This window comes from Dermacentor andersoni, chromosome 11, assembly GCF_023375885.2.
Source record: "Dermacentor andersoni chromosome 11, qqDerAnde1_hic_scaffold, whole genome shotgun sequence".
NCBI classification, from domain to species: domain Eukaryota; kingdom Metazoa; phylum Arthropoda; class Arachnida; order Ixodida; family Ixodidae; genus Dermacentor; species Dermacentor andersoni.
The window spans coordinates 19,187,674-19,197,705 of record NC_092824.1 but is presented as its reverse complement, the minus strand read 5'-3'; the positions used below and the strand labels follow the sequence as shown (position 1 = coordinate 19,197,705).

Sequence of the window (10,032 nt, the reverse complement as noted above, 5' to 3'; positions counted from 1 at the left end):
TTTTCCGCGGGGCGGCGCTGCCAGCCCTGGGGAAGTAGGGTGCCTCTGGGGAAGGCACGTGCGGGTGTGCGGGCTGCGGCGATCAGTCGGCGCATTGTTTGCGTTGTGTTTATGCAGCGTTTCGCGTGTGCCAAGAGCTATGGCATACTGCTGTGTGCCGGGATGCCAATCAGACGCGAAGCGGAAAGTGCCAGGAATTTCATTCCATGAAATTCCTAGTGACAACGACTTAAGAGTGAAGTGGCTGCAAGTGATATCCAGAAAGGACTGGGTGCCGAATACCACATCACGCTATTCGGTCGTTTGCAGCAAACATTTCCTCCCTGACGAATACAAGGAAGGATGCAAGACTAGGAAGCTTAAAAGAGGTGCGGCACCGAGCGTGTTTCCAGACTATCCAGAGTATATGCAACCACCTGCGAAGAAGTCCCGGAGCGATGCTGTTTTGAGAAAACGGGAGGCTGCCGTTTTGCATTCCACGTCCCTTGTCCGTGCTACTGCAAGTTGCCTGCCTCGCGATGTCAGTGCCGACTCTCCGGTACCCACTGCATCGTCCCCCGTGCTTGACTCCTCGAACATGGATGTTGCAAGTGGTGACGATCGGCTCCACGTCGAGCCCTGCTGCAGTTCGAAAGACGAAGCGACCCAGGTAGATGTTCGCAGCTCGATGTCTGTCGTGGAACGCCAGAAGTGGCGACGAAAAGAGCGTGACATGAAAACTCAAATAGAGCGACTCAAACGAACTGTAGACAAGTATAAGGAGGAGCTCAGGCGACTGAAAGAGGACTGCAATATCGCTGCGTTTGCTGGTGTTGTCAAAGCGGCGGGCGAGAAGCACTTGGGTGCAAGCATTCTCGTCGATCAAATCAAGAATTTCAGTAAGACCAGACCTACCTGGTCTGAGCTAGTAGTGCGCCACTGCATTATTCTCAGAAATTTATCAACCCGCGCCTATGAGCATATCCGCAAGGAAGGCATCCTGAAGCTGCCAAGCCGGTCAACCCTACAGAGATACCTAGGAGTAAATTCTGGCGAGGTAGGGTTCACCTCCCTTGTGAAACAACGTCTTCAGGCGGAGGTAAGCAACCTAAAAGCTGAGCAAGCTAAAGTGTGCTCCTTAGTTGTGGACGAGATGCGGATTCAACAGAGACTGCAGTACAACAAACAAAGAGACGCGTTTGTGGGAGAAGTTGATCTGGGAAATAGAGTTCAAGAAACAACTACTGGTGAACCTGTTTTGGCCAACTCACTTCTTTGTTTTGTGCTAACAGGGTTGTCGGTGCACGTTCGAATACCTGTTGGGTATTTCCTTACAAGGAATTGCACTGGACAGGATCTCTTTCCATTGATAAAGCTTGTGATAAAGGAAGTTGAAGTAATAGGCTTTAAGATTGTGCGCATTGTGTCTGACAATCACAAGATCAATGTCCTTGCATTTCAACTTCTGTGTGGTGGAAGCTTGAGTCATTGCACACAGCACCCTGAGGATCCAAGACGAAAATTGTTCCTCGCGTTCGACCAGTGCCACATTATCAAGAATGTGCGGTCCCAATTCCTTGCCAGGGACCTTGGAAAAGATGGCGAAGTGTCTTTCTCACACCTGAAAGAACTGCACCGGATGCAGCAAGACAGCATTGTTAAACCGGTTCGCCTTTTAACAAGGAAGCATGTTTTCCCATCTAATATAGAAAAAATGAATGTGGCAAGAGCTGTGCAGGTTTTATCACCGCCGGTCACTGCTGCACTTAAGCTTCTGAAAGAACAAGCTGGACACACATGCGACATGAGTTTTGCTGCTGTGGGGCCTACAGTGGAGTTTATGGATATGATGCACAGTTGGTTCCTGCTGATGGATGTGAGCAATTGTGCACAACACATTCATCAAAAACTGCCAGATAGCAGGCAGTATGACAGTGCTGAAGATGCACGTCTAAACTGGCTAATGACGTCGTTGTTAAGTTACCTTGAAAACATGCGACGTCATTGCCAAGCAAAACAGTTCCTTAGCAAGGAAACTTATCAAGCTCTTGTTATGACAACAACATCAAATGTGGAGTGCGTCAAGCACCTCCTTGCTGTTGAAGGCTTCAAGTTCGTTCTGACAAGAAAATTCTCATCGGACCCAATTGAATCGTTCTTTGGATGGTTAAGGCGATCTGCTGGGAGCAACGATCAGACAGATGCTCGAGCAGTCCTCTCTGGTGTGGAGAAGGTCTTGAAGACTGGCTTAGTTCCAGCTTCGCTAAACAGCAATATTGTTGACACTTCAAACCATTCACTTGGACCACTGAGTAGCGAGCCTGCAGTGACCCAGCATGTGGATTTATTTCCACAAGAAATAAGAAGGCTTCTTGGTGATCTCCTCAAGAACCCAAAAGGCTTGCTGCCTACACCAGACACTGCGGCACTCTCCATGTTAGGAGGCTACTTGGCCCGTGTTGTGCAAGAGAAGTTGGACTGCAGCTCCTGCAGGGCTCTTCACACACGACCTGCCTCATCTGCCCCCAGCGACAGCCTGATACGACATCAGGACAGGGGAGGGCTTCTTTATCCATCTGCCGAGTTCGTCTATGTGCTTTAAACACTGCGAAAGTACATTGAAGTGATACTAGACAAAAGGAGGTTTCTGGCAAAGCCCCTTCAAGCTGCAGTCTCAACTGCCGTGGATGTCCTTGCAGAACACGGGGCATTAAAATGTGCACGTGCACGCAGTGACCACCACAAAGAACTTTTGAAACTTGTTTGTGCAAAGTTCTTCAGACCGGTATTCACGAACTATGCCTTGTCTGTGACAGACAGGAGGGACATAGTCAAGCCACTTACATCCAAGCCGCTTTCTAGGAAGTTGCTGAAGCTGTGACATGTGTTTACCCTTATGACTTTTCTTGCTTATGACAGTAAAGTTCTTGCATGTCGACTAGATGTGCCTTGCCTTTTGGTTTCGTTGCATCATTACCAGGCAAAAGTCGGTAGTAAACACACAGATAAAGAACGCTTTCAGAGTAGCCTGCAAAAAACATCTTCGGAACATGAGATGGTGTTCACAGGCAGACTCTTGTGCCATTGAGAAATACTCTCATATAATGTTTGTTAATGAGGTAACCTCAGGTTTCTAATGTTAGTGTGTTTTTATAGGGAACTAGCGAAATGAATAGCATCGCCGGTGATGAAGTCGACAAACTAAATGTTCACCTTGGAATCGCTGCTCACAATTTTCTTGGTAATCCAACTCCCCATTTACGTATACAAATTCCGTCGCGATCCTTCATGTCCCAACTGCCCTGCCCTTTATGCCAACCTATTCTGACCTGTTGCTCTGTAATGGGGTTTCTTTCCCACCTTCTCCCGTACTGGCTGGACTGGCTTGGAGCTGAAAGTGAACGGCGCCTGCTCGTGCAGAAGGCCATCGACATCCTAGGCGCCTAATGTTTCGTGCCTGAATAAAGTCTTATACTACTACTACTCATTTACGTACGCTTGCATATGTATGAAAACAATATATAGGTAGCCAACATCGTGACGATTTTCCCAAATTATGCATGTTCTGAGAAAAATGGAAGCTGCGCTGTAACAAAGCGCAACGTTCTCTACGCTACGTATTACTGCTGCGTCGTCTGCTCAACCCAGGGCTGCGGGCGCCACCTGGGAGCGGCTTCGCGTACTTGCGCGAACGGCGCTTGGCAACGGCCCCAGCTGCCATTGACCAGGCACAGAAAAATAAAGGAGGCTATGGCAAGACGCCCGTACCCGAGTTGCCTGCGCTACCAGGGGTAGCACACTCTCAAGTTCAACAAATGGCCACAGAGGGCGAAAAAATCGACCGCGCGCCGCTGCTAACAAAGCCGACGTAGTAGCATCACTTTCGGGATTCGTTCGTTAGTTCCAACATTTCCCGGTAGAGGCGTCGTAATAAGCGCAATTTTATCTTACAAACTTTCTCTTAGAATTACCGAAGCATTTTCTTTTACATAAAAACAGGGCAAAATTATCATTGCTAATTAGATATTGTGCTCTTTGTTAGTAAGTTTATTGTTTCTTCGCCATTATAAACGCAAATAGCGTTCAGCATCATCGATCTTTCACGTGACCTCTGGCCTGGATTTAAAATTTTTACCGGTATTTCCGAGTGCACGGCGGCACGGATTCATTCGTTCGTACACTCAAGACTGCTTTGTTTCTAAAGCTAGTTTCTTGCGCTTCGATGTCTCGCGTTATTTAACTTGGGGTGAAGTTACGTGTTTGCAAGCGGACATGTAAGCCCGGCAGTTGGGTTTCGGTCGTGAGCCATTCGGAACAGGTCTGCATCGAAACGGGAGCTGGATTTTGCTGCGGCTGACAACGGCAATAACGGTGAGTCGTTTAACACCGCTGCTTGAATCGTTATATAATATCCGTGTCATTACCTTCCAGGCGGGCACAAGTTAACGAACTAGATCCTGCATTACATATGGGCAGTGAGGATCTCAGTTGCTGTTTCCTAAATAAACATTTACTTGCGAGGCTGTCGTTTGGTTTACACACACAACCAGGAAAGAAAGAGCGATATCGGAACGCGCGTCTCATTTTTCATGTTATTGTAGCCGTGGTTGTAGGTGACTGAGTAGCCTTATCAATATACATATTAAACATTTTTTTCGAGTCGGCCGGCAACGTCTTTCGTCCACAAAACCGAATAATCCTTTGGTAAAATAAAGTGAAAGTACAGAATTTAATGTATTAAACAGTTGCAAGCATGATAATTCACCCATATTTCGTACTTGTTGGTTCCAAATGTTCTTGCTGTTCAGATTGGTTTACCGTAGGGCATTTATTTTTGCAGTAGTGAAGCGGTGCATCACGTTCGTGCAGAAAAATAATGCATCAGTTCTAATAGCTTCATGACTTTCATGCATTTGCTTGTGGAACTAGCAGTGTGATCACTTCTAGTGTATAAATGAACACACAAATGTTCTCATTTGTCATCTTAATAGTACTTGCGCTGTTGACATGCATTGTAGTTAGGCAGACATAAATTTTATGGACAATAGCAATATTTATTTAACATGCTGCTTAAGCACCCTAGAACAGACAGTGTACATTTGCATGTGTTCTGTAGTCGCAAATCATTACAACATATATGTCACACCTTTTTGCATTTTAAAACTTTGCTTTTTCAATTTCTGATTCAGTCAAAATTTCTGTTCCAGACATGCAGTAATGAAGACGGCACCAGTATAAAGCAACACACTCCACGCACTAAACAGAAGCTGCTGCCTGCTACAACAAGGTCATTGTGTGGACATTGGCTACTACTACAAGGTAAACAACACATGGTTCAGAAATTAATATGTTTGATATATGCTGTATTGGCTTGCTCTTTGCAGCAGATATGAATGTTTGTTCATATTTATGGTTCAGTATAATTGGTTCGAACATATAAAACACACATAAATTTGGCTAAGCTGTGCTGTATCTCATGTGTCACCGTTTTGCCTCAACAGAGTCTATGCCAAGCACATCTTGGTCATCACAGGAACTCCTATCTGCGCCAACAGGAAGGGGCTGGAGCCGAATTTGCAAGGCTTTTACACCAAGAACAAAGAAGCACATGCAGAAGAATATGAATGAGATATCAAGTCTGCAGAGGACTGTGTCAAGACTGAAAAGAGCTTCAGCCACCATTCCACCAGCACGGACATTTGGTTGAGTCATCCAGGTAACTCAAAAAGGACTTTCTAGAAATTCTTCGTCTTCAGGTGCACCTGCAACATCTGACCAAGCACGGACGACGCTGGCCAAAAGATTGAGTTCCATCAGTTTGCCCTTAATCAGCTTCCTAGCCATGTTAATTCTGTTTGTGCCAAGTGTAATTTTTCTTCTATAAATGCAAGCTTTCTCATTGCCCATTTTTGTTAGAGGTCATTCATCCTCATCCAAATATAAAGGTCAACCGATTCTTCGCTGATACTTAATACCAGTCACTGTCTAGCAGCCTAACATATCTGTAGCAGTATCTTCTAGTGTACGTTGTCATGCGCAATTCCTCTCCTGAAATAGCTGATGCAGCATCGGCATGCGTCTTGCATTAACCTATGCACATGTGCTATGCACCATTTTACTTTTCTTGATGTTTTTAGCCTTCAATGCTTGCAGAGCAGAGTGGCTTCTCTCTTGAATGCAAGCTTTCTCGTTTTCCATATTCCTAGTCTCGTAGATGATTGCTCCTCTTCCTTGATAGCCTGGGTCTTTGTGCAAGCTACAGTGAAGTGATTGATTGCAGAATGTGGTTTTGCTGCCACACTTGGCTGTGGTAACTGTGTTACGTTTCTCAGATGTGGGGGCCTGGTCAGTTGCATTGGTAAGCAGTCCCTCGAGGTAAGCATTTGCTCCTGCAGTCCGCAAAGCGACATAGACTCCCAGTATACACACACCGTAACTGGTGCGCCCCGCTCATTCTGGCCTGCTGCAGTAATGGGCAAATTGTGCTTGTGGCTTACCTCGGCCATGATTTGCTCAAAACGGAGACCAGCATATGTGCTCACATGGTTCGAAGTGTATGAAGTTGATAGCCGTATGGGTGGAAAGGCCCGCAAGAATGGCTGCCGAAGGTGATGCCCACAAAAGCGACTTGTCCACATTGCGACAAAGTGTGAGCCACACATAGCAGCCCCCGAAAGAAAATAAATGTGCACGTTGGAAAGGAGTTAATGCTAAAATGCCGGGTAGTCCATGTCGCTGTGTTGGTTGCGGCAGCAGATGCCTGCGTCACCTGATTGCTTCGCAATGGAAGTTGCTCATCTTCAACGGCAACTGTTGGTTCAAATAGGTGCGAGACTCTGTCCAATCTGTTTGTACCGCAGGTTGTCGCTCGTTACCAGACCACCACATGTGACAAAGGCAAGCATTATGCCGTAAGATGGTTCGTAGCCAATGTATAATGTATTGTCTGAACCTCATGCGGTGACTGATTGCTGTTTAATCTTGCTGTTATGCCACTTGGTTACGGTCGCAGTTTTATGTTTTTCGAATATTGCGGCCTGGTCGGTTGCACTGGGAAGCAGCCTCTCGTAGTAAGCATTTGATCCTGCAGTCTGCACAGCGACATAGACTCCCAATTTACGCACACCGTGATTCGTGCTCCCCGTTCACCCTTTCCTGCTGCAGCCATGGGCAAATTGTGCCTCTGGCCTTTCTCGGCCACGATTAGGCATGAACCGAGACCAGCATAAGTGCTTACATGGTCGGACGTGTATGAAGTTGGGTGGAAAGGCCCGTAAAAGTGGCTGATGAAGGTGATGCCCACGAAAGCGACTTGTCCATATTGAGACAATGTGGGACACCAAGTGTGAGCCACACATTAGCGGCCTCCAAAAGAAAAGAAACATGCAGGCTGGAAAGGAGTCAATGCTAAAATGATGGGTAGTCCATGTCGCTGTGTAGGCTGCGGCAGCAGATGCCTGCGTCACTTGATTGCTTTGCACTGCAAGTTGCTCATCTTTAACAGCGACTGTCGCCGCAAACAGGTGGGACACTCTGTCCAATCTGTTTCTGCTGCTGGTTGTTGCTCGTTAGTAGACCACCACGTGCGACGAAGGCAGGCACTACGCCTGTAGGTAGGCAGCTCAATGTACCCTAAGAGACCCGTGTATGTGAATGCTCACTGTTGCCATATGGTTCGTCGCCAATGTATAATGTATTGTCTGAACCTCATGCGGTGACTGATTGCTGTTTAATTTTGCTGTTATGTCACTTGCTTATGGTCGCAGTGTTATGTTTTTAGAATATTGCGGCCTGGTCGGTTGCACTGGGAAGCAGTCTCTCGAAGTAAGCATTCGCTCCTGCAGCCTGCACAGCGACATAGACTCCCAATTTTCATGCACCGTGATTCGTGCTCCCCGTTCGCGCTTTCCTGCTGTAGCAATGGGCATATTGTGCCTCTGGCCTTTCTCGGCCGCGATTAGGCATGAACGGAGACCAGCATACGTGCTTACATAGTCCGATGCGTATGAAGTTGATAGCCAGATGGTTGGAAAGGCCCGCAAAAGTAGCTGATGGAGGCGATGCCCACGAAAGCGACTTGTCCATAGTGAGACAATGTGAGACAGCAAGTGTGAGCCACACATTAGCGGCCCCCGAAAGAAAAGAAACGTGCAGGTTGGAAAGGAGTGAATGGCTAAAATCTGGGGTAGCCCATGTCGCTGTGTAGGCTGCGGTAGCAGATGCCTGCGTCTCCCGATTGCTTCGCGATGCAATTTGGGCATTTTTAACGGCGACTGTCGCTGCAAACAAGTGGCACACTCTGTCCAATACGTTTCCGCTGCTGGTTGTTGCTCGTTAACCTGACCACCACGTGCGACGACGACGGTGAGCCGTTTACGAGCTCGCGTCAATGATTCCAGCGTATCTCGACATGCAAACTTTATTTCTGCTATTGCACGAGAATGTACACTGCTTGTCTTCTGCCAATAAAGTCGCGCGTTCTGTTCACTCACTTGTGGCTTGTTTGTATGGGCGTCAGTAGAGGCTCTTGGCAATTAGAACGCACCACCTACGCGGCAGCGAAGGCATTGAGGCATGCCGCATAGCCTGCAGGGCAAGCACGGCGCGTACCAGCGTACGCGACCGGCAAAAAACGGCCATATTGAATTTTGCTCTAAAAAAAAAAAATGTGCACTTCCGCTTCCGGTTTGAGCAACGTCATCTGGCGTCCCCCAAAGTAAGTTCCATGCGCTGCCGCTGCTTATTTTCGAACCACGGCGGAAGGTACAGTTTCCCTTCTCTAAGTTTGTTCTTTATTCTATGGCGCTACATGCAGCCGCTTCGCGCTACGAAATGCGCTCACATAATCATGAGCTATTGACGCAAAACATATTTGCTAAAGCTTACCGTTCAGTGTAGTTGACGTGTGATGCCACAAAGAAGACACGCATACACAGAGACCAACGTTCAGGCAGAAACCGCACACCGGTACAACCGTTTACGTGCCTGGCGAACTCGTTGAGACGGCGCACCGCCGCGCATGCGCGAGAGCTCCGAGCATGCGCAGGAGCTCCGCGCCCGAGGGCGTGCGCGCTCGGAAGAGTGTGAGCGCCTTTTCCTTCTTCATTTTTGTTTTGTCTCTTTCTCTCTCTCTCTGCGTGCCATGCGCGCCGGAACGGGTGGCTTATTCATCTTTATCACCATTACTCATCTTTTTTCATGGACGAAGGAAATGCGCTGGCAGGTTCCATGACAAACGCTGTGGGCTATCGTATGAGACTGGAACGCTAACATGAATGCGCTGTTTGTAAAAGCCGTTACAGGGCCCTTCAGACGTTTCAGACGCATTATTGCCAGCGTCGATTAGTAATACAGCGTACTTGTGGCATATCTTCCAGCGTACCGCCAAATGTGATGCCCGCACGTATGTTAGTGCTAATTTTCTGTTCCCATGATAGGTCAAAGCAATCAGTACAGCATTGAGGTACTCATATGCGAGGCGGCGCAGGCATACCGCCGGCGAAATACTGGGTGGGCTCAGAGAATTCGGCACCTATTTTAAGTGAATGAGAAACTTTGATGGGTTTATAGTGCAGGATATCAGTCAACAAAAAACCGCCCGATGTTAGTGACGCAGCCGAGATATGAAGACAATGTGAAAAGTATCCGAGAATCGGACCACACACAACGCGAACACCACATGCACGACATCGGTTCATCGCACATTCACAAAGTCCGCGTTGTCAGCTACAAACATTACGAGTGTCTTTGCTGTTTGCTTGATGCCTATTTGGAATCCAGTTGCGGCTGAAGCTGGCGTTCATAACATCTATTATAACAATTGGATCGGCGTTTTGCTTTCTTTATTCTACTGCCGCAAAAGTGGTGCGACAACTGTGAAGACTGTCTTGGGATTGCCGAGAGTGACTACGTAGATCATATCATGTGGTCAACAAATGCGGAGGTATACACTATGAGTATACTAATGTCTACAATGTGGGAGATATAGGGGTTCTCCTCCGTACTCTTGGGACAAAGGAACGACAACACAGTAGTGCAAACAATAACAAGGGC

At 47.4% G+C, this 10,032-nt stretch overlaps 1 pseudogene; it reads left to right on the top strand.

The window, feature by feature from the left end:
• Nucleotides 1-1,618: 1,618 nt before the first annotated feature.
• Nucleotides 1,619-2,860, top strand: LOC126517547 (uncharacterized; annotated as a pseudogene).
• The last annotated feature ends 7,172 nt before the right edge of the window (nt 2,861-10,032 follow it).